Source organism: Rhinopithecus roxellana, chromosome 15 (assembly GCF_007565055.1).
Source record: "Rhinopithecus roxellana isolate Shanxi Qingling chromosome 15, ASM756505v1, whole genome shotgun sequence".
Taxonomy (NCBI): Eukaryota; Metazoa; Chordata; class Mammalia; order Primates; family Cercopithecidae; genus Rhinopithecus; species Rhinopithecus roxellana.
This window is the reverse complement of record NC_044563.1, coordinates 118,983,295-119,004,456: the sequence shown is the minus strand read 5'-3', so window position 1 is coordinate 119,004,456 and position 21,162 is coordinate 118,983,295. Positions and strand designations below refer to the sequence as shown.

At 37.0% G+C, this 21,162-nt stretch overlaps 1 long non-coding RNA gene across 2 annotated transcripts in view; it reads right to left on the bottom strand.

The window, feature by feature from the left end:
- Positions 1-7,913: 7,913 nt before the first annotated feature.
- The window catches only part of LOC115893563, a 36,797-nt gene continuing 23,548 nt past the window's right edge, over positions 7,914-21,162 (bottom strand). For both annotated transcript variants that reach the window (XR_004053586.1, XR_004053585.1), the window contains exons 6-7: positions 8,752-8,813; positions 7,914-8,169 (exon numbers count right to left, since the gene is read on the bottom strand). This is a non-coding gene — a long non-coding RNA (uncharacterized LOC115893563). The remainder of the gene's footprint in view (positions 8,170-8,751; positions 8,814-21,162) is intronic.

Here is a 21,162-nt window from a genome sequence, read left to right as displayed (position 1 = left end):
CCAAGCAGCACTAGAACACAGAATTTGCAGTCATTAATAAAATAATGCATGATAATAAGTTTAGAGTGTGTGAGTTATAAATGTTCCTTTCTTGCTATTGACTAACATTAGGACATATGGTAAATATGCATGTTTTAAGAGACAGAGTAGTAGAGTTAGAGCAAAACACACACACAGAAAGACAGGCAGATGAACAAAGAGAGACAGAGAGGAGGGAAAGGGTGACACAATGGTGATAAGACAAGTGTAGGGAAGAACATGTGAACTGTATTTGAATTGCAGGAAGATGATTCAGGTATGAGAAGGCTGAGAAGCAAAAATCTGATCAGTGGAGGGAGAAGGAGCAAAGGGAGTGAAGAAGGAAAGAGTTAAGGTGATATAATGTAAGACCGCATTAGGAAATTCCACTGGGACCGGCCACCTAAGGGGCAGTCTGGAGATCAGGGAGGGGAGAGTAAACTGGAGAGCAGTTTCATGCTAAGCCCTGGGGTGTAGCAGACAACCTTGCAGGCAGGCCTTCATGCCTTAAGGACCAGGAGCAGAGAAAGTTCAAGCTGGTCCACCTGACTACTCTCTATCTAAGTGGGGAAGGGAGTGCTTGCATGGAGTGGGTTTTGGGAGGCTGAGTGGCAGTTCCTCCTCCACTCCATCATTCATTGATTAATCCACTCATTTAACAGATACCCACTGAATATCTACCGTGTAGTAGGCAACATATGTATAGTAGGCATATGCCCTAATGCTGAGAGATTAGGGGGCTTCCAAGAGTAGCAGGCATCTATATGGAGAGCCAAAGGGCAAGAACTTAAGAGGTAAGAAGGAGGGAGGTGGTCCAGGCAGAGAGAGATAAGAGTATTGGAAAGTGTTGATTACTTCTATGGCCCAAAGCAGTGCTTCTCAAGCCATCTGTAGTGAAGGACCAGTTCCTTACATTTCCAGTTCATCATGGACACTTTTGTAAAATACAGTGAAAGGGAATTACTATGAAAATGAGATGACAAAGACATTTTTAAATGTTCAGTTTTTATATTATTAGACTAGATCCAATAGACATAAAATTACTTTATCAAACTGTTGTGAAAGCATGCTGGATTGCTGAGCTTATCACACACCAATTACAGTTCATGAATCATCCCTGATTCACAGACCATGCTTTAAAGAGCACTTGCCTATAGCATACAGGAAGAAGAGAAAAATTACAGTCTAGAGGATTTTGGATGAAACAGACAAGGAAAAGAAGAATCAGTGAGCTGTTACTAGAAGCTCTTTCTGGGTGTAGGTAGCATTCAGACTGCAGAAACCTGTGGCCAGAGAGTACTCTCATCATGCATCCGGCTGAATTGCAACCGTTGAATTCTAACCACACCCAGTGTCTAACACTAGTCAATTAGGTAGAAAGTGGGACACAATCGGTGAAACAGAGGGTTTTAGAGGAAGCTGAAGAAGGAATTAGGGATTATCAACTTCTCCTTCCCACTCCAGCTTCAAAGCTTTTTGTTAGTTAGTTTATAAGGATCCTCTGACTCTGGCCATTTTCACGATATTGATTCTTCCTATTTATAGATTCAATGCCATTCCCTTCAAGCTACCAATGACTTTCTTCACAGAATTGGAAAAAACTACTTTAAAGTTCATATGGAACCAAAAAAGAGCCCGCATTGCCAAGACAATCCTAAACCAAAAGAATAAAGCTGAAGGCATCACACTACCTGACTTCAGACTATACTACAAGGCTGCAGTAACCAAAAGAGCATGGTACTGGTGCCAAAACAGAGATATAGACCAATGGAACAGAACAGAAGCCTCAGAAATAACACCACACATCTACAACCATCTGATCTTTGACAAACTTGACAAAAACAAGAAATAGGGAAAGGATTCCTTATTTAATAAATGCTGCTGGGAAAACTGGCTAGCCATATGTAGAAAGCCGAAACTGGATCTCTTCCTTACACCTTACACAAAAATTAATTCAACATGGATTAAAGACTTAACTGTTAGACATAAAACCATAAAAACGCTGCAAGAAAACCTAGGCAATACCATTCAGGACATAGGCATGGGCAGGGATTTCATGTCTAAAACACCAAAAGCAATGGCAACAAAAGCCAAAATTGACAAATGGGATCTAATTAAACTAAAGAGCTTCTGCACAGCAAAAGAAACTACCATCAGAGTGAGCAGGCAACCTACAGAATGGGAGAAAATTTTTGCAATCTACTCATCTGACAAAGGGCTAATATCCAGAATCTACAAAGAACTCAAACAAACTTACAAGAAAAAACAAAAACCCCATCAAAAAGTGGGCAAAGGATATGAACAGACATTTCTCAAAAGATGACACTTATGCAGCCCACAGACACATGAGAAAATGCTCATCATCACTCGCCATCAGAGAAATACAAATCGAAACCACAATGAGATACCATCTCACACCAGTTAGAACGGCAATCTTTAAAAAGTCAGGAAACAACAAGTGTTGGAGAGGATGTGGAGAAATAGGAACACTTTTACACTGTTGGTGGGACTGTAAACTCGTTCAACCATTGTGGAAGACAGTGTGGCAACTCCTCATGGATCTAGAACTAGAAATACCTTTTGACCTAGTCTTCCCATTACTGGGTATATACCCAAAGGATTATAAATCATGCTGCTATAAAGACACATGCACACGTATGTTTGTTGGGGCACTATTCACAATAGCAAAGACTTGGAACCAACTCAAATGCCCATCAATGATAAACTGGATTAAGAAAATGTGGCACCTATACACCGTGGAATGCTATGCAGCCATAAAAAAGGATGAGTTCATGTCCTTTGTAGGGACATGGATGAAGCTGGAAACCATCATTCTCGGCAAACTATTGCAAGGACAAAAAACCAAACACCACATGTTCTCACTCATAGGTGGGAATCGAACAATGAGAACACTTGGACACAGGAAGGGGAACATCACACACTGTCATGGGGTGGGGAGAGGGGGGAGGGACAGCATTAGGAGATATACCTAATGTAAACGACGAGTTAATGGTACAGCACACCAACATGACACATGTATATATATATATATGTGACAAACCTGCATGTTTTAACATATGAGGCACAGAGCTTCACAAACATGGCCACACTCTTACAGAGCGTATATTCTCCAGAGGGAGATGGAGAAGTAAGCAGTCTATGTGATACACTACCAAGCATGATGGCCACAATGGGGGAAGCACACAGAGCTGTGGGATCACCAAGGAGGGGCTCTGCCCCCAATGCTGAGAGATGAGGGGGCTTCCAAGATTAGTAGGCATCTATATGGAGAGCCAAAGGGCAAGAACTTAAGAAGTAAAGTATTAAAAAAAAAAAAAATCCTCTGACTCTGTAAAATAAACACCCCATCCAATTCAATGGTTTCTAGTTAAAAGGTGGCAAGAAACAGCAACAACAAAAAACAAGCAACCAAGCAAATAAACAACAACAAAAACTTCCACAACAGCAAAAGCTTTCCCACACATCCATCTGCGTCTGCTTGCCTGGCTACTGACTTGTTTCTCAGGACTGGCTGCAGAACTTTTCTTTGCTGAGATGCACTCTCTGGCCCTCGTGAGCTGCGTTGCATGTACTTCCTGTACATTCCCAAGATATACTCCAATCACAGCACTTACCACTCTTTATTTAACTATCCCCTCAAATTCATCCTACATTGGACTGCAACTTCCTTTGGATATTTTCCACTGTAACTCAGAGATTGACACGTGGTAGCTACTCTGTAAATCTCTGTTTGTTAAATGAAAGCATGCATAGCTCCCCTGAACTAGGAAGAAAGTAATGTCAATTTTAGAATGTGAAGAATGAGTTTTAGTTGACAGGTATCTGGAGATGTCTGGAGAGGAAGGGCATTCCAAGGGAAGCAAGCCGCATACACAATGGCATGGAGATGTTAAAGGATATGTTTGAGGGATCTCAAGGGAACTTCTGAGAGAATCAGAGAAAGGGAGTCACATTAATTTGTTTTAGAGAAAATACATGAAGCATCAACTTTCTGTGTGATTGAGTATAAAATTAATGAAAGATTTCAGTAAATGAAACAATAGAGTAAAATTTCTTCCCAAAGTTTGTAAGTCATTGTTTTTCATTTAGTCACTCATTTAGCACATTTACTCATTTAATAATGAGTTGCACCCATCAAATCTGTTTTTGAAGTAGGAAACATAAATAAGAAATAAATTGCCCACTCACTTAGCTAAGTAACACACGTTACCACTACCTGTGTAGTATATTTTCTCAGCAGCAATAAAATAGGAAGGAAAAATTACTTCATCAATTAAACAAGCATGCACTAAAGAAATACTCTGGTTTCTTTTCTCTCTCTCTCTCTCTCTCTCTTTTTTTTTTTTTTTTTTTTTTTTGGCAACTGAGTCTCACTCTGTCACCCAGGCTGGAATGCAGTGGCGCGATCTTGGCTCACTGCAAGCTCCGCCTTCCAGGTTCAAGCGATTCTCAGTAGCTCAGCTTTCCAAGTAGTGGGTCCACCACCACACCCAGCTTATATATATATATATATATATACACACACATATACATATATATACACACACACATATACATATATATATACACACACACACATATATATATATATATATATATTTCTTTTTTTTTTTTTTTTTTTTAGTAGAGACGGGGTTTCACCATGTTGGCCAGGCTGGTCTCGAACTCCTGGCCTGAAGCGATCCTCCCACCTAGGCCACCCAAAGTGCTGGGATTACAGGCGAGAGTCACTGCTCCCAGCCTGCTTGGTTTCTTAAGGATTAAATCAAAGGAGGTAGCTGAAGATACATACAACCTTCTTAATCCCTGCAAAGTCAATAGGAAATCCAATTCTTTAACTTCTTCCCTAGAACAAGGACATGGTGAATCACAGACCTACTTATATTTAGAAGCAGATTTATATTTATGCATACTAGTAAGACCTTCCCAGCCAAATTAATGGAATGTCACTGCATCACCATTAGCTGCAAATAAAAGGTGACAAACGCATGGTAAGTGAATTTAGAGTGTAAGTTATCTCGCTTGGAAATTTGCCACCTCCACAATTGTTCTTAAAATCATATTTGGCTCACAGATATGATGATGGCGATGATAACAATGATGATTATACAATGATGCAATACCTGGTAACACAGCTGCTTCTTGAGCAATGCTCCCAAATCTCTAAAGCAGATGATTCAACTTGGTTTCTTATGGAGATTCAGCAGATGTTATTTGTTTTATCCTTGCTTTATTTAACTGCACAGCAACAATTTCCTCAAGAGTCATTTCCTGTGGTGAGTTTAAATCCCCTTAAAATGAACTAATCCTGTCCCTTGAATCATAGTCACATTGTTTTGCTTTCTAAGAAATAAAACAACTAAGAATTTCAAGATCTCAGTTTCCTCATTTGCAATGTAAGGGAGTTTAATTAGGTTTTGTGGTTTGTTTATTTGTTTTACCGTTACAGAACAGTGGTCCATATTTTGGGGGTATATGTGATATTTTGACATATGGATACGATGTATAATGTTTATACCAGGGCAATTGGGACATTCATCACTCCAAACATTCACCCCTTCTTTATGTTGTGAACATTCTAATTCTTCTCTTCCAGCTACTTTGAACTATACCACAAATTATAATCATAGTCATCCTACTGTACTATCAAAAACTAGATCTTATTCCTTCTATCTAACTGTATATTTACACCGATTATAATTAAAACCTTTTTTTTTGGTGGAGGGACAGAGTCTCACTCTGTCGCCCAGGCTGGAGTGCAGTGGCACGATCTTGGCTCACTGCAACCTCCGCCTCCTGGCTTCAGCTGTTTACCTGCCTAAGCCTCCCAAGTAGCTGGGACTACAGGTTCCCGCCACCACGCCCGGCTAATTTGTTTTTGTATTTTTTAGTAGAGACGGGGTTTCACCATATTAGCCAGGATGGTCTCGATCTCCTGACCTCATGATCCGCCTGCCTCAGCCTCCCAAACTGGCTGGGATTACAGGCGTGAGCCACCACACCCGGCCATAATTATACATTTTTAAAAGTATCTTTTAACTCTAAGAAAAAAAATAGCAATCATGAAATACTCTGTAACAAATACCGAAGTAGATATATGTTATACGTATAATTTTGTTTAATTCTTCTGAAAACCATTTTGGGATTGGGGGGAATTTTATTACTATTATTATAATTTTCTAGTCAAGAGAATTGAACTAACTTGAGTCTTCATACCCAGTTAGGAGTAGGGTTGGATTTCCAATCTCTACCCGCTAACTCTCTATCTACCTCATACCCAAAAGCATACCTTCAAGTTCTGTCTCCCATTCAACATTCCATAAGCCCATGATTATACAATTTTTCAGAATTTTCAGGGTAGCAATTTAGAATGCCAGTCATTTGGGGTTTGTATCATGCTGTCTTATATTTTTAATAGCTTTCTTTATATTCTTTCTTTTAGAGTAAGAAGTCTCTGTTCTCTAGCCAGTGACCCAAGCATTACCTTACGTACAATAGTGATGTGTGTATAGACCTCCAACACATGATGGATAAGAACACATTCTCCCCCGTTACACACCAAGGACATGGGCTGCATTTCTCTGAGCATCTCTGTTTACCATTTATTCCATATAATACCTGATCACAGTGTAAGTTTTTGAAGTCAGGGAAATAATGATTATTGTTGTATTAGCGCAACTTATAAAACACATGTCTATAACAATACATCTCTACCCTGTAAAAAAAAATTTTGTACACAAAGACAGATAGTCAAGCACAAGGCAAAATATGAGAAGTCCTTTAAGAAAGCTACAAAATACCACAGAATTCCAATAAGTTAAATAATATGATATTTGGCAGAAAACAAAATCTAATCCAGGTTAGATTCATTGATATGAAATGAAATTCTTAGTGTAGCAGGCTTAGACTTGGAAATAGAAAGCAACAGCTCTAATTCTAGTGCTCTTCACTAGATGCATGATCTGGAACAAATGATAGAAGGCCCATGTCTCTAAGTTTCCTCATTTGACAAGCGAGGGGTTTCTATTAGATTGGTGATTTTTAAACTTGCTCCATTCTTCCACGATATTTGGGAGTTATGTTAGAGGGAATATAGGGAGAAGTAGTAGTCTCTAGAAGGTGAGTCTCTAGAGTTCAGTGCTTCTACTTTAAGCACTACTATTGTGCTTTGCTTTTTTTTATCTGTTTGCAAATTTGATCTGTTTGCTGGACATACACACAGATTGCTGTTTCAGTAAAGCATTCGGTATTTGACATAATTGTTGTCAAGCACTATACTGAATAACCACCAGATTTCTTATTGTATGAGTCTTCATGAAGATGACGTCATGTGTAATTTCTTGCTCAATCCCAGTGATCACAATGGTGATTTCCTGAGTTTATCAGAAGTACCCCTTTCCTGTTTCTGAGGCTACTGAGTCAACTAGGGGATCCCTGGCAGGAGGCACCAGGAGCACTGAGGTGATGACTTCTCTACAGCTAGGGGTGTGTGTATCTTGCCAATAAGGAGGATTTTTAAATATACGAAGTTTCAAACTGCCTTTCTATGAGGTGGTAACTTCTATTTGTGCAGAGATACTCTGGCTTCATGATGTAAGATGAATTGACATTCCGGAGTAACTAAATGAACAAATACAGAATCCTTTGTCTGGTGTCAGCCTAGTCAAAAGCTCAGAAGTGTCTTCTGTAGAAGGTGTCCATCCCCCTACCACCCCTGCAGTCCTGCAGGGTGCCCACCACACACACACCTGTGCAGCTTGAGAAGTGACCCAGTTATACTAAGAAGAAAGATCTTACTCAAGTGCACCTTACTTTGGAATGAAACTCCCCATCTACTTCTTGTGAAGTAAATGTCTGGAGGAAATTCTGTCTAATATCTACTAGACTCCAGGCAAATCTTTCCATGGCAGATTTTTTTGTTGACAGGCAGTAAGTACTGGGCCGTTCAGGGGGATCAATTGCTGAGTGGATACCTCAGGGACATCTACAGTTCCTTTGGCTTACCTGAAAGGGTGAAGAAAATTGATACTGCCATTTATGAGAAGGACACTGGAAAAACACACTTCTTTGTTGCCAATGAGTATTGGAGGTAACGACGTACCCTCAGAAATCTTGGGAAATCAGATCACTCTGTTGGAAGGAGAGTTGCCTTTTAAAATTGTTCTCAAATTGCACTGAAACTTTCCTTTTTTCTGAAAATGAATGCAGCCAGGCCCAGAGTCATTCAGTCCCATACCTGTTATTACACTGCTGCCTAGAAAGGCAAGGAACTTGTTGGCTTGCATTTGAAAAGGAGATAAAGAGCAGAATACACAAAAGGAACTAGAGGCATCCAAAAAGGAGAAAATGAAGCATTTCTCCTTGATAGGACAGAACATAGAGCCCAAGGGAAAATTTGAATCAGATTTTTATTGTTGATCATATCTTAGAGTTTTTCTAGTTTGCCCCACCCTTCCTTCCAATTAAAATTTCTTAATAGTTTCGTGCCAACAATGTACCCACCCATAATTTTGAAAAGCAGCCATTGGGGTTTTGCAAAATTGAGGTACAGATACTACCTACCTCTCAGATTTGTTGTAAGAATTAAATGAATTTTCATATAAAAAGCACTTAGGACAGTGACGGGTACATGGAAAGTTCTACATGAAAATTAAGTGTTATTTATAGTTTTTATATTAATCACAGTGTGATATTTTTAATTATTTTTATTACCTGGTATGATGAAGATATGCAGTCCATGGATGCAGGTTATCCCAAAATCCTTGATGACTTCCCTGGAATTAGTACATAAACTGAGCTGTTTTGAAAAATGAAAGTAAAGACCATCCAATTTCCTCATTTTGCTATCATAAAAATTAAATATTTAGTGTTACATAGATAAGATAGTAAACTGTGTACACAAAAATATGATATTTTCAAAAGTTAATGTGGAAAATCATTATCTAGTTTCCTAATAGGATTATTGCGTTACATTTTATGTCTAGGTTTTTTCCATTTCTTTTGTAGAAGAAGGCAGTATGAATTTGATCCTAAAATGAAGTGAATTTTGACTCTTCTGAAGACTAACAGCTGGTTCAAGTGCAGAAATAACTGATGGCTGACTATCACAAAACAGAAAGGAAAAAGTATTTTTAATGAGCCCAAAATATGTGCTTTTCTGAGGAACCAGGTATTTTAGTATTTTATTTTAGTCTCTTGGTAGCACAAGGCAGAGACATATAAATACAATCTTATTTAACCTCAATCTGAACATATTCTATATTAACTAGAATGTATTGCTTCATGAACTTATACAATTTAGCTTTAAGCAAGTACTAATGGATGTCAGTCAAGGTCATCTGGTCATCCTCAGGTTTTCACAGAAAAAAGCTTTTTACTAGAGTCCAAGACTCTGACTTTAACCTGAGCAGTTGCACATATGGCATGCATATCTCAGTCCACCCAAGGTAATAACAGCCCTCCGCTTCAACAAAGAAAAACAGCATAAACCGGCATCATCCTTTTATGTACATGGCAACACTGTCACATATTAAAGAAAACAGATACTTAAACTTAGTATAAAAAATAAGATGTCTGGGCACAGTGGCTCATGCCCGTAATCCCAGCCCTTTGGGAAGCTGAGGTGGGTGGATTACTTGAGGTCAGGAGTTCAAGACCAGCCTGGCCAACATGGTGAAACCCCATCTCTACTAAAAAAAATAATACACAAATTAGCCAGGTGTAGTGGTGAGCACCTGTGATCCCAGCTACTTGGGAGGCTGAGTCACAAGAATCACTTGAACCCGGGAGGCAGAGGTTGCAGTGAGCTGAGATTGCACCACTGCACTCCAGCCTGGGCGATAGAGCAAGATTCAGCATCAAGAAAAAAAAAGGTAACTTTTATCAACATATAATATGAATACAGAATAGGTATATATCATAAGTATACAGCTTATGACTCTTCACAACACAACCAAGTAATCAGCACACAAAAGAAAATTACCAGTATCCCCAAAGCCCTCCTCCAGGTACCAACCTTTCTGAGGGTAACCACTATCCTAACTTCTAATATCATAGATTTATCTCTTTTAGTATTATAACAAATGGAATTATACATTATATACCTTTGTATCTGACTTCTTTCACTCATCATAATATTTATGAGATTCATCAATATATTTCTATGTAATTTTTGATCATTTATTCTCTTTGCTGTACAGTTTCCTTCGGGTGAATAATTTCCCACAATTTATCTCTCCAGTCTATGTTGAAGGACATGTAAGTAGTTTCCAATTTGGGGCTATAAAAAATAGTGCTTTCAGGGCAGACAGAGCAAGATAGTTGAATAGAAGCCTCCAACAGTTGTCCGCCCACCCCCACAAGAACACCGAATTGAACAACTATTCACACAAAAAAGCACCTTCATAAGAACCCAAAATCATGTGAGTAATCACACTACCTGGTTTTCACATCATATTTAGGAAAGAGGCACTGAAAAGGGTAAGAAAGACAGTCTTGAATGACCTACACCAGCCCTCTCTTATCCTCCAGCAGCAGCCATATGGCATGAAGACAGAATCCGCACTAGGGGAAGAGGGAGTGTGCAGTGATTCTGAGACTTTGCATTGGAACTCAGTTTTGCCCTGTCACAGTGGAAAGCAACACCAGGCAGAACCCAGTCAGCTCCCATGGAGGAAGAGAGAGAGAAAGAAACACAGAGGGAGAGAAAGACAGAAAGAGAGAAAGACTCAATTTGGTGGGTCGGGGGGTGGGGGCAAGTCAGGAAAGAGAAAAAGAGTCTCTGCCTGGTAATCAAGGGAATTCTTCTGGATCTTACCTAAGACTACCAAGGTCATACCTCTACAAGTATACAAGAGCCACAGCATTACTGGGCCTGGGGTGCATCATAAAGGACATATGGCTGCTGTGACCAAAGACTTAGATCACAACAACCAAGTCACTTAGAATACCTGCAAAGCCTTCCCAAAAAGAACAGGTACAAACAAGTCCAGACTAAAAAGACTATAATAAATACCTAACTCTTCAATGCCCAGACACTGATGAACATCTGAAAGCATCAGGATTATCCAGGAAAACACTACTTCACCAAATAAACTAAATAAGGCACCACAAACCAATCCTGGAGAGTAACTGTTTTGAGGAAGCTCATCAAAATCTAGGATAACAAAGAGAAGAAATTCAGAATCCTATCAAATAAATTTAACAAAGAGATTGAAACAATTCAGTGGAATCAAGCAAACATTCTAGAACTAAAAAATGCAATTGACATACTGAAGAATGCATCAGTCTCTTAACAGCACAATTGATCAAGCCAAAGAAATGAGTTTGAAGACAAGCTATTTGAAAATACACAATCAGAGGAGAAAAAAGCAAAAGGCATACATACAAGATCTAGAAAATAACTTCAAAAGGATACATGAAAGAGTTATTGACTGTAAAGAGAAGGTAGAGAGAGAGAGAGAGATTGGGGTAGAAAGTTTATTCAAAGGGATAATAGCAGAGAACTTCCCAAACCAAGAGAAAGGTATCAAGTACAAGAAGGTTATAAAACACCAAGCAGTTTAACCAAAATAAGAGTACCTCAAGGCATTTAGTAATCAATCTCTGAAAGGACAAGGATAAAGACAGGATCCTAAAAGCAACAAGAGAAAAGAAACAACATACAAAGGAGCTCCAATATGTCTAGCAGCACACTTCTCAGTGGAAATCTTAAAGACCAGGAGAGAGTGGCGTGACATATTTAAAGTGCTGAAGGAAAAAAAAATTATCCTAGAATAGTATATCTAGTGAAAATATCCTCCAAACATGGAGAAATAAAGATTTTCCCAGACAAACAAAAGCTGCAGGATTACATAAACACCAAACCTGTCGTATAACAAATACTGAATGGATTTCTTCAATCTTAAAAAGAAGGATGTTAATGAGTAGTAAGAAATAATCTGAAAGTACACAATTCACGGGTAATAGTAAATACATAAAAATACACAGAATATTATAACACTATAACTGTAGTGTGTAAACTCATACCTTGCATAGAAAGACTAAAAGACGAACCTTTGAAAAATAATAACTACAACAACTTTTCAAGATGTAGTATAATAAGATATAAACAGAAACAACAAAAAGTTAAAAAGTGGGGTGATGAGGTTAAAATGTACAGTTTGTATTAGTTTTATTTTTGCTGGTTTATGCAGTTAGTGTTAAGTTGTCATCAGTTTAAAATACTGAATTGTAAGATATTATTTGCAAGCCTCGTGGTAACCTCAAATCAAAAACCATGCAACAGATATACAAAAGAATCAAAAGCAAGAATTTAAAACATACAACTTGAGAAAATTATCTTTATTAAAAGGAAGATAGGAAAGAACAAAGGAAGGAAGAGAAGATCAGAAAACAAATGACAAAATACCAAGAGTAAGTCCTACTTATCAATAATAACACTAAATGTAAATGGACTAAAGTCTCCAGTCAAAAGATTCAGAATGGATTAAAAAATAAGACCCAGTGATCTATTGCCTACAAGAAACACTTCACCTCTAAAGACACACATAGAATGAAAATAAAGAGATAGCCGGGCGCGGTGGCTCAAGCCTGTAATCCCAGCACTTTGGGAGGCTGAGACGGGCGGATCACGAGGTCAGGAGATCGAGACCATCCTGGCTAACATGGTGAAACCCTGTCTCTACTAAAAATACAAAAAAGAAAATAAAGAGATAGAAAAAGATACTCTATACAAACAAAAGTCAAAAGAGAGCAAGAGTAGCTACACTTACATCAGACAAAATAGATATCAAGACAAAAACTATAAAAAGAGACAAAGAAAGTCATTATATGGTATAATAAAGTGGTCAATTCAGCAAGAGGGCATAACAATTGTAAATATATATGCACAAAACACTGGAGCACCCAAATATATAAAGCAAATATTATCAGAGCTAAAAAGAGAGATAGACCCTAACACATTAATAGCTGGAGACTTCTATATGCTATTGGACAGATCTTCCAGACAGAAAATTAACAAAGAAACATTGGACTTAATGCAGTATAGACCAAATGGATCTAATAGATATTTACAGAACACTTCATCCAACAGGTACAGAATACACACTCTTCTCCTCAGTACATGGATCATTCCCAAGGATAGATCATATGTTACAGCATAAAACAAGTCTATAAAATTCAAAAAAGTTGAAATAATATCAATTATCTTCTCTGACCACAATGGAATAAAACCAGAAATCAACAACAAGGAATTTTGGAAACTATACAAACACATGGAAATTAAACAATATCCTCCTGAATAACCAGTGAGTCAATAAAGAAATTAAGAAGGAAATTTAAAAATGTCTTGTAACAAATCAAAGTGGAAATACAAAATAGCAAAATCTATGGGATACAGTAAAGAAGTACTAAGAGAAAAGATTATAGCAGTAGGTGCTTACATCAAAAAAGTAGAAAAACTTCAAATAAATAACATAATAATGCCTCCTAAAAAACTAGGAAAGCAAGATCAAATAAAACCCAAAATTAATACAAGAAAAGAAAAAATAAAAATCAGAGCAGAAATAAATGAAATTGAAACAAAGAAATACAAGAGAGCAACAAAACAAAAAGTTGGCTTTTCAAAAATATAAACAAAAGCAACAAATCTTTTGCCCCGCTAAGAAAAACATGGAGAAGACCCAAGTAAGTAAAATTAGATATGAAAAAGGAGACATTAAAACCAATACTGCAGAAAAAGATCATTAGAGGCTATGATGAGCAACGATATGCCAACAAATTGGAAAACCTAGAATAAATGAATAAATTTCTAGACACATACAACCTACCAAGATTTAACCATGAAGAAATCCAAAATCTGAATAGACCAATAATAAGTAAGGAGATTAAAGCTTAATAAATGTCCCCAAACAAAGAAAAGCTCAGGACCCAATGCCTTCACTGCTGAATTCTACCAAACGTTTAAAGAGAACTAATACCAATTTGACTCATACTATTCCAAAAATAAAGGAAGAGGGAATACTATCAAACTCATTCCATGAGGACAATATTACCTTGATACCACGACCAGACAAAGGCACATCAAAGAAAGAAAACACAGGCCAATATTCCTGATAAACATTGATGCAAAAATCCTCAACAAAATGCTAGTAAACTGGATTCAACAACACATTGAAAAGAAAATTCATCATGACCAAATGGGATTTATCTTGGGTATCCAAGAATGGGCCAGCATACACAAATTAATCACTGTGATACATCATATCAACAGAATGGAGGATAAAAATCATATGATCTTTTCCATTAATGCTGAAAAACCATTTAATAAAATTCAACATCTCTTCATGTTAACAATTCTCAAACAACTGGGTACAGAAGGAATATACCTGAACCCAGTAAAAGTCCTATGTGACATACCCACAGCTAGTGGGTTACATTACTGAATGGGGAAAAACTGAAAGCCTTTCCTCTAAGATCTGGAAAAAGACAAGGATGACCACTTTCACCATTGTTATTCAACATAGTACTGGAAGTCCTTAGAAACTATACAAACACATGGAAATTAAATAATATCCCCCTGAATGACCAGTGGTCAATGAAGAAATTAAGAAGGAAGCTAGAGCAACAAGACAAGAGAAAGAAATAAAAGGCAACCAAATTTGAAAGGAAAAAGTAAAATTATCCTTGTTTGCAGATTATAAAATTTCATATTTGGAAAAACCTAAAAATGCCACCAAAAAGCTTATTAGAACTGATAAACAAATGCAGCAAAGTTGCAGGATACAAAATCAACATACAAATATCGATAGCATTTCTATATGTGAACTGCAAACAATCTAAAAAAGAAATTAAGAAAGCAATCCCATTTACAATAGCTACAAATAAAATAAAATGTCTAGAAATAAACCTAATAGAATAAGTGAAAAGTCTCTATGATGAAAACTATGAAACATTTGTGCAAGAAATTGAGAAGGACACCAAATAATGGAAAGATATTTTATGTTCATGGATTGGAAGAATCCATATCATTAAAATATTCACACTACCCAAAGCAATCTGCAGATTTAATGTAATTCCTGTCAAAATACCAATGACATTCTTCACAAAAATAGAAAAAAATGTATTAAATTTATGCAAAACCATAAAATACCCAGAATAGCCAAAGCTATCCTGAGCAAAAAGAACAAAACTGAAAGAATCACATTACCTGACTTCAAATTATACTACAGAGCTATGGTAACCAAAACAGCATGGTACTGACATAAAAACAGACCCATAGGCTAATGGAACAAAATAAAGAAACCCTGAAGTAAAACCATACATCTACAGTAAACTTGCTTTTGACAAAAGTGCCAAGAACATACATTGGGGAAAGACAGGGGTCTGGCTTCATTCCTCTGCTTATGGATATTCAGTTTTTTCAGCAACATTTATTGAAGAGACTATCTTTTCCCCTGTGTATGTTCTTAGCACATTTGCTGAAAATGGTTCGTTGTAGGTGTGTGGATTTATTTCTATTTCTGGGCTCTCTATTTTATTCCATTGGTCTATGTGTCTGTTTTATGTCAGTATCATGCTGTTTTGGTTATTATAGTTCTGTAGTACAATTTGAAGTCAGGTAATGTGATTCCTCCAGCTTTGTTCTTTTTGCTTAGGATACCTTTGGCTATTCTGGGTTTTGTGTGTGTGGTTCCAAATAAATTCTAGGATTTTTTTTTTTTTCTATTTCTGTGAAGAATGTCATTGGTGTGTTCATAGGGACTGTATTGAATCTGTAGATTGCTTTAGGTATTATGGACATTTTAACAATATTGACTATTCCAATCAATGAACATGGAATATCTTTCCATTTCTTGGTGTCCTCTTCAATTTCTTTCATCAGTGTTTTATAGTTTTCATTACAGAGATCTTTCACTTCTTCGATTAATTCCTAGGTATTTAGTTTTGTGACTACTGTACATGGGACTACTTTTTCATTTCTTTTTCAGTTTGCTCACTGTCGTCCCACAGAAATGGTACTGAATTATGTATGTTGATTTTGCATCCTGCAACTTTAATGAATTTATCAGTTCTAACAGTTTTTGGTGGAGTCTTTAGATTTTTCCAAATACAAGATTAGATCATCTGCAAACAAGGATAATTCAACTTCTTCCTTTGCAACTTAGATGCTCTTTATATCTTTTTCTTGTCTGACTGCTCTAGCTAAGACTTCTGGTACCATGTTGAATAACAGTGGTGAAAGTGGGTATCCTTGTCATGTTCCAGATCTTAAACAAAAGGTTTTCAGTTTTGCCCCATTTAGTATGATACTAGCTGTTGCCCTGTCATTTTACTATTTATTGCCTGTCTTTCCCTGCTACAGTGGAAGCTCCATCAGGATATGTGGCAGGGGAAGGGGCAGGGGACTTGCTATGTATTATTGTTTTGTTTGTTTGTTTTACTAATATAATGCAAGATCCAAGTAAGTATTTAATAAAAGTTTTTAAATAAATTAATACAGAATTGACGCTGGATTCCAGAAAAGATGGAAAGTTAATAAAAACGTATACAGTCAGTTTGACCAGCTCCTGAAAAATATCTTGGCTTTGTCTTCCTTAGTTCAGAGGCTAGAATATTACAGACACTGCAGCAGCCCCCAGAAATGCTCAGAGCCTAAGACCAAGTTTCTGATGGGTTCCTGGGGAGAAAACCCACCAGTGAAGATGAGAAATCAGAGTGGTTGTGTTTAGACTTTACCAATAAGCACCCTGCCTTGAGGTACCTCAATTCTAGCCCAGCCCTAAGCTCATCAAGGGCACAAGCCAAGACCAGCCCTTCACCTATTCAAAGATTCCAGGGAAACTGATAGTACCATGGAAATATGAGATCTCAGGGGAAATATGCACTTGTAATAACTACGTCTGTCAAAGGACTTGTTTCATCCTGCTGAACTCCTGACTGGAGTTCCCCAAAAGTGGCAACAAGGGAATTCCTTGAAGGAAGTGCCCCAGACTATCTCCAGATGGGGCCAGTTGAGATTCCAAAGAAGGAAGCACTAAATGCCAGGGTGATAAGGCCAACACATTTATTAGGCGTATTTACTTTCAGAGTTCTTCGGTGTATCCCGTCAAAGAACAATCAGGGTAGAGGGGTGTCCTACATAGATAATGTCTTCATTGAGAGGGTAATATGTCTATATGAGGATTTAAAGAATTTGACTAAGGACCAGGGCCAGTTTCTTTCCAGTAAACCTAGATATCTTTATCACTACCAGGGAATTTTCAAGTTCCTGGTTTGGTTTCAAGACTGCTGTGAAAACCCTGCAGCTGGCAAGGTCACAGGGTGGTCAAAGCACTCTGATTTTCGGTCAGGACACAGAAAAAAAAGTGAGGGGAACTGGGGGACCCTACAGGATTTTTATTCAGAATGTATAAGAAATCTAGCATATTAATAATAAAATGACACATGCAATTAAAAATGCATGGGAGTTTTAATCAGACTCTTCACAAAGAAAGACATATATATGGCCAATAAACATATTCGAAAACTACTTAACAGTATTAGTTATCAAGAAAATAAAATTCTTATAAGGTATCACTAAAAAAATCCACTAAAATAATTAATGTTAATAAGACTGACAACACCAAACATCGATGAGGAGCTAGACCATCTGGAAGACTCATACAATATCAAATTGCTCACAATTTATCCACCCTATGACTTCTTCTACATGTTTGCCCAAGATAAATGAAAACATAAATACACCAAAAAAAGCTTGCTCAAGAATTTTTATAGCAACTTTATTCATGATAGTCCAAATCTGAAAATAGTGGCATATTCATACAATAGAATATTACCACTAGTACTATATACAACAACATGGATTAATCTGAAAACCATTAAAATGTCTATCTTATCCTAAGAGACATCATTCCAGGCAAAAGAAGCCAGGCACAAAAGCCAATATATACTTTTGATTCCATTATATGTACTTTAAGATTATAAAAAGTAATATATAGGAAACAAAATCAGAGCAGTGGTTGACACTGAGGAGGGACTTTGTTTGAGTGAGAAAGAACTCAGAGAACTCAGATGATGGAAATATTCTCTTCCTTCATGAGATATGGGGTACATTGGCTTATACATTTGTCAAAACTCACTGAACGGTGTATTTAAGACTTGTGTACTTCACTATATGTCAATAGTATCTCAAAAATATATAAAGAAAAAAGAAACTAACAGCAAAAGGAAGTCTTAATCATTCTATAACTACTAAAATAATTTTTTAACGGTTTAACTATCTTCCCACAAAGAAAACATTGAGCCCAGATAGTTTCATTGGTTTGTTTTGCCAAAAGGTCCATGTCAAGGAATAGATCATTCCAATCTTACACAAACTCTTTCAGAGAAAACAGAGTACATATTCCATCATCACCATATAGCACATACGGAGCAACTTTAGGTACTTTCTTATTAATACTGGGAATAAGAGAAGGATGCCTGCTGTCACTGATATTTGTTTAATGTAGTCCTAGAAGTCTTGTCAAAAACTGAGATGAGGCCATGAACAGTGAATCATGCCTGTAATCTCAGCCCTTTGGGAGACTAAGGCAGGAGAATTGCTTGAGCCCAGGATTACAAGGCCAGCCTGGGCAACATCACTAAGACCTCATTACCACAAAAAAAAAAAAAAAAAAAAAAAAAAAAAAAAAAATTAAGCTGAGGAAAATGTCAACAGGTATAAAGATCAAAAGGGAAGAGTCCAAATTATAATTATTTGTAGATAATTTGATAATTTACATAGAAAACCTCAATAGAATCAAAACTCTTAAGATGAGAAAAATTGCCATGTTTCCAAGTATATCAACACATCAAAATCATTTACAATTCTATATATGCACAATAAACAAGTAGGTCAAACATAGAAAATAAAATATTAATAGCTCCAGCAAAATCTATTACCTCTTTAGGAAATAACATAGCAAAAACAGAACAACCCCTTAAAAATGGGAATTTAAGACTCTATTACAGATATACAAGGAAAATAGAATATAATCTTCATGTATGGAATGACCTAATACTCTAAAGATGACATTTTTTCTAAAATTAATTTGTAAATGGGATGCAATTTTAACTAAATTCCAATGGCATTATTTGGGAAAGGAAAACTGATTTCAAAGCTTTTATTTATTTAAAAAAAAAATACACACTAGGAGCCAAGAATTTTGACAAAGAACAAAGAAGGAGAGGGTCCCACAAAATTTTAAGATATTTTACAAAACCTCTGTGACACCAGTGGTGCAAAACTTACACAGGAGCAGAGATATAAGCTAATGGAACTAAATACAAGTCCAGAAACATGCTTTTGGTATGATAGAGGTAGTACTACAAATTAGAAGAAAAAAAGGATGAATTCTCAAATAATTGTTTGGAGGCACTACATGGAAAAAATAAAGATGAATTCTGTATCCCATCAAGTGCAAGTGACAGATACGCTTCACCGTGGGATTCCAGCTACTGGGCACATAAAAGGATTATACTCCTTAGCCTCCTTGCGGTGGGATGGGACCACATTACTAGTTCTGGACTATGACTTGTGCTTGGTTCTGGGCTGGAACATTTCATTGCTTGTGCAAAACCCTTAGAAATGTTTTTTTCAACCAACATGACAACAGAAAGAATTCAAGATCACAGCTTCTCTGGAGGTCTGTGAAACTGGGTCACTGCCATGCACAGAGGGAGGACCTCTGTCAAACCATAATTGATATGTAGCATAAGCAAGAAATAAATTTAAGCCGTCTTATGAGACTAAACGATGCAGGACCTATTATCAAAGTATAATTTTGCTTATTATTTCTGATGCAGACCATGCATAAAATTATACTTTGAATCTATCAAAGACTTCAATATGAAATGTGAAACTAATTGAACAAAATACATAGGAGAATATTTTGACCATCATAATGTGGGGAAGAACATCTCAAATAACACCAAAAAAGCATAAATCATAACAGGCAAAGCTGATAGGTTTGATTACATTGAAATTAAATAATTATATTAAATGAGAAACAGAAAGTGTTTGCAACATACAAAACTAAGGAAAGATTTATAGGTGGTTCAGAGAAGAAATTCTTTTAAATCAACATGAAAAAGATAAGAAATCCAGTAGAAATGCAGGCATGGAAATAAGTTGGCTATTAATAGAAGGGGAAATCTGGGTAGCCGACAGCATATAAAGATATATCCAATCTTACTAGTAATCAATGAAATATCAATGTAAAATGATACCAACTTATACCTACCAAAAATGGCAGAAATTAGAAATTCTGGTTATATTAAGTGCTGATAAAAACATGGGGACTATGAACCCTTATTTACAGTGGGCAAAATTGTTAATTGGTGCAACCATTGTGAAGCAAAATCTGGCTGTATTATAAGAATACCTATATTCTAACCCCAGTAGTCCCACTTGTAAGTATTTGTTCTGACTGTGATCCCCAGGAGACTTGTAGGACAGCCATGACAGAACTATTTGTGAGAGCGGGAAGCTAGCCACCACCTGGATAGCCATTGTTGGTGAACTGACACTTGGAATGTGATAGCCCTATCAAGTAAACTAAAACTGCCACCCACAACCTGGCATTAAAATCTGTTAACAGAGGACAACATCATGTGCTTAGGAACATTGTGACCACTGTGGAGTTTCTCATTCTGTATTCTCACCTAAAGCAAACTATTCATTTTAATGAGCTCTGGCCAAGTCTCCAATGTCCAGTTCTCCCACTAACCTACCTAGTTCAAACCCTGGTCTCATCCTTACTTAATGAGATAAATCGCATCTATTTGTTTTACATTCTTATTTCAAAGAAGACTGTTGATCTGACTGAACAGTTCACCCTCCAAATACCCCAGTAGACTATGACACCCTCTGCTGGTTTTACAGGGGCATCATGACCACTAGCGTGGCTAAGAGTGACAGGTCTCAGTCATCCATGACTTCATTGAAGGCCACTGGTTTGTGTCTGCTCTACACCAGCCTACTCTGGAAGCATTAAGCCATAGAAAAATATCTGGACAGAGACATTTCAAAATCTTAACTTTGGTTACCTCTAGAAGAGGAGAGTGAAGTAGGGGGAAAAGGGG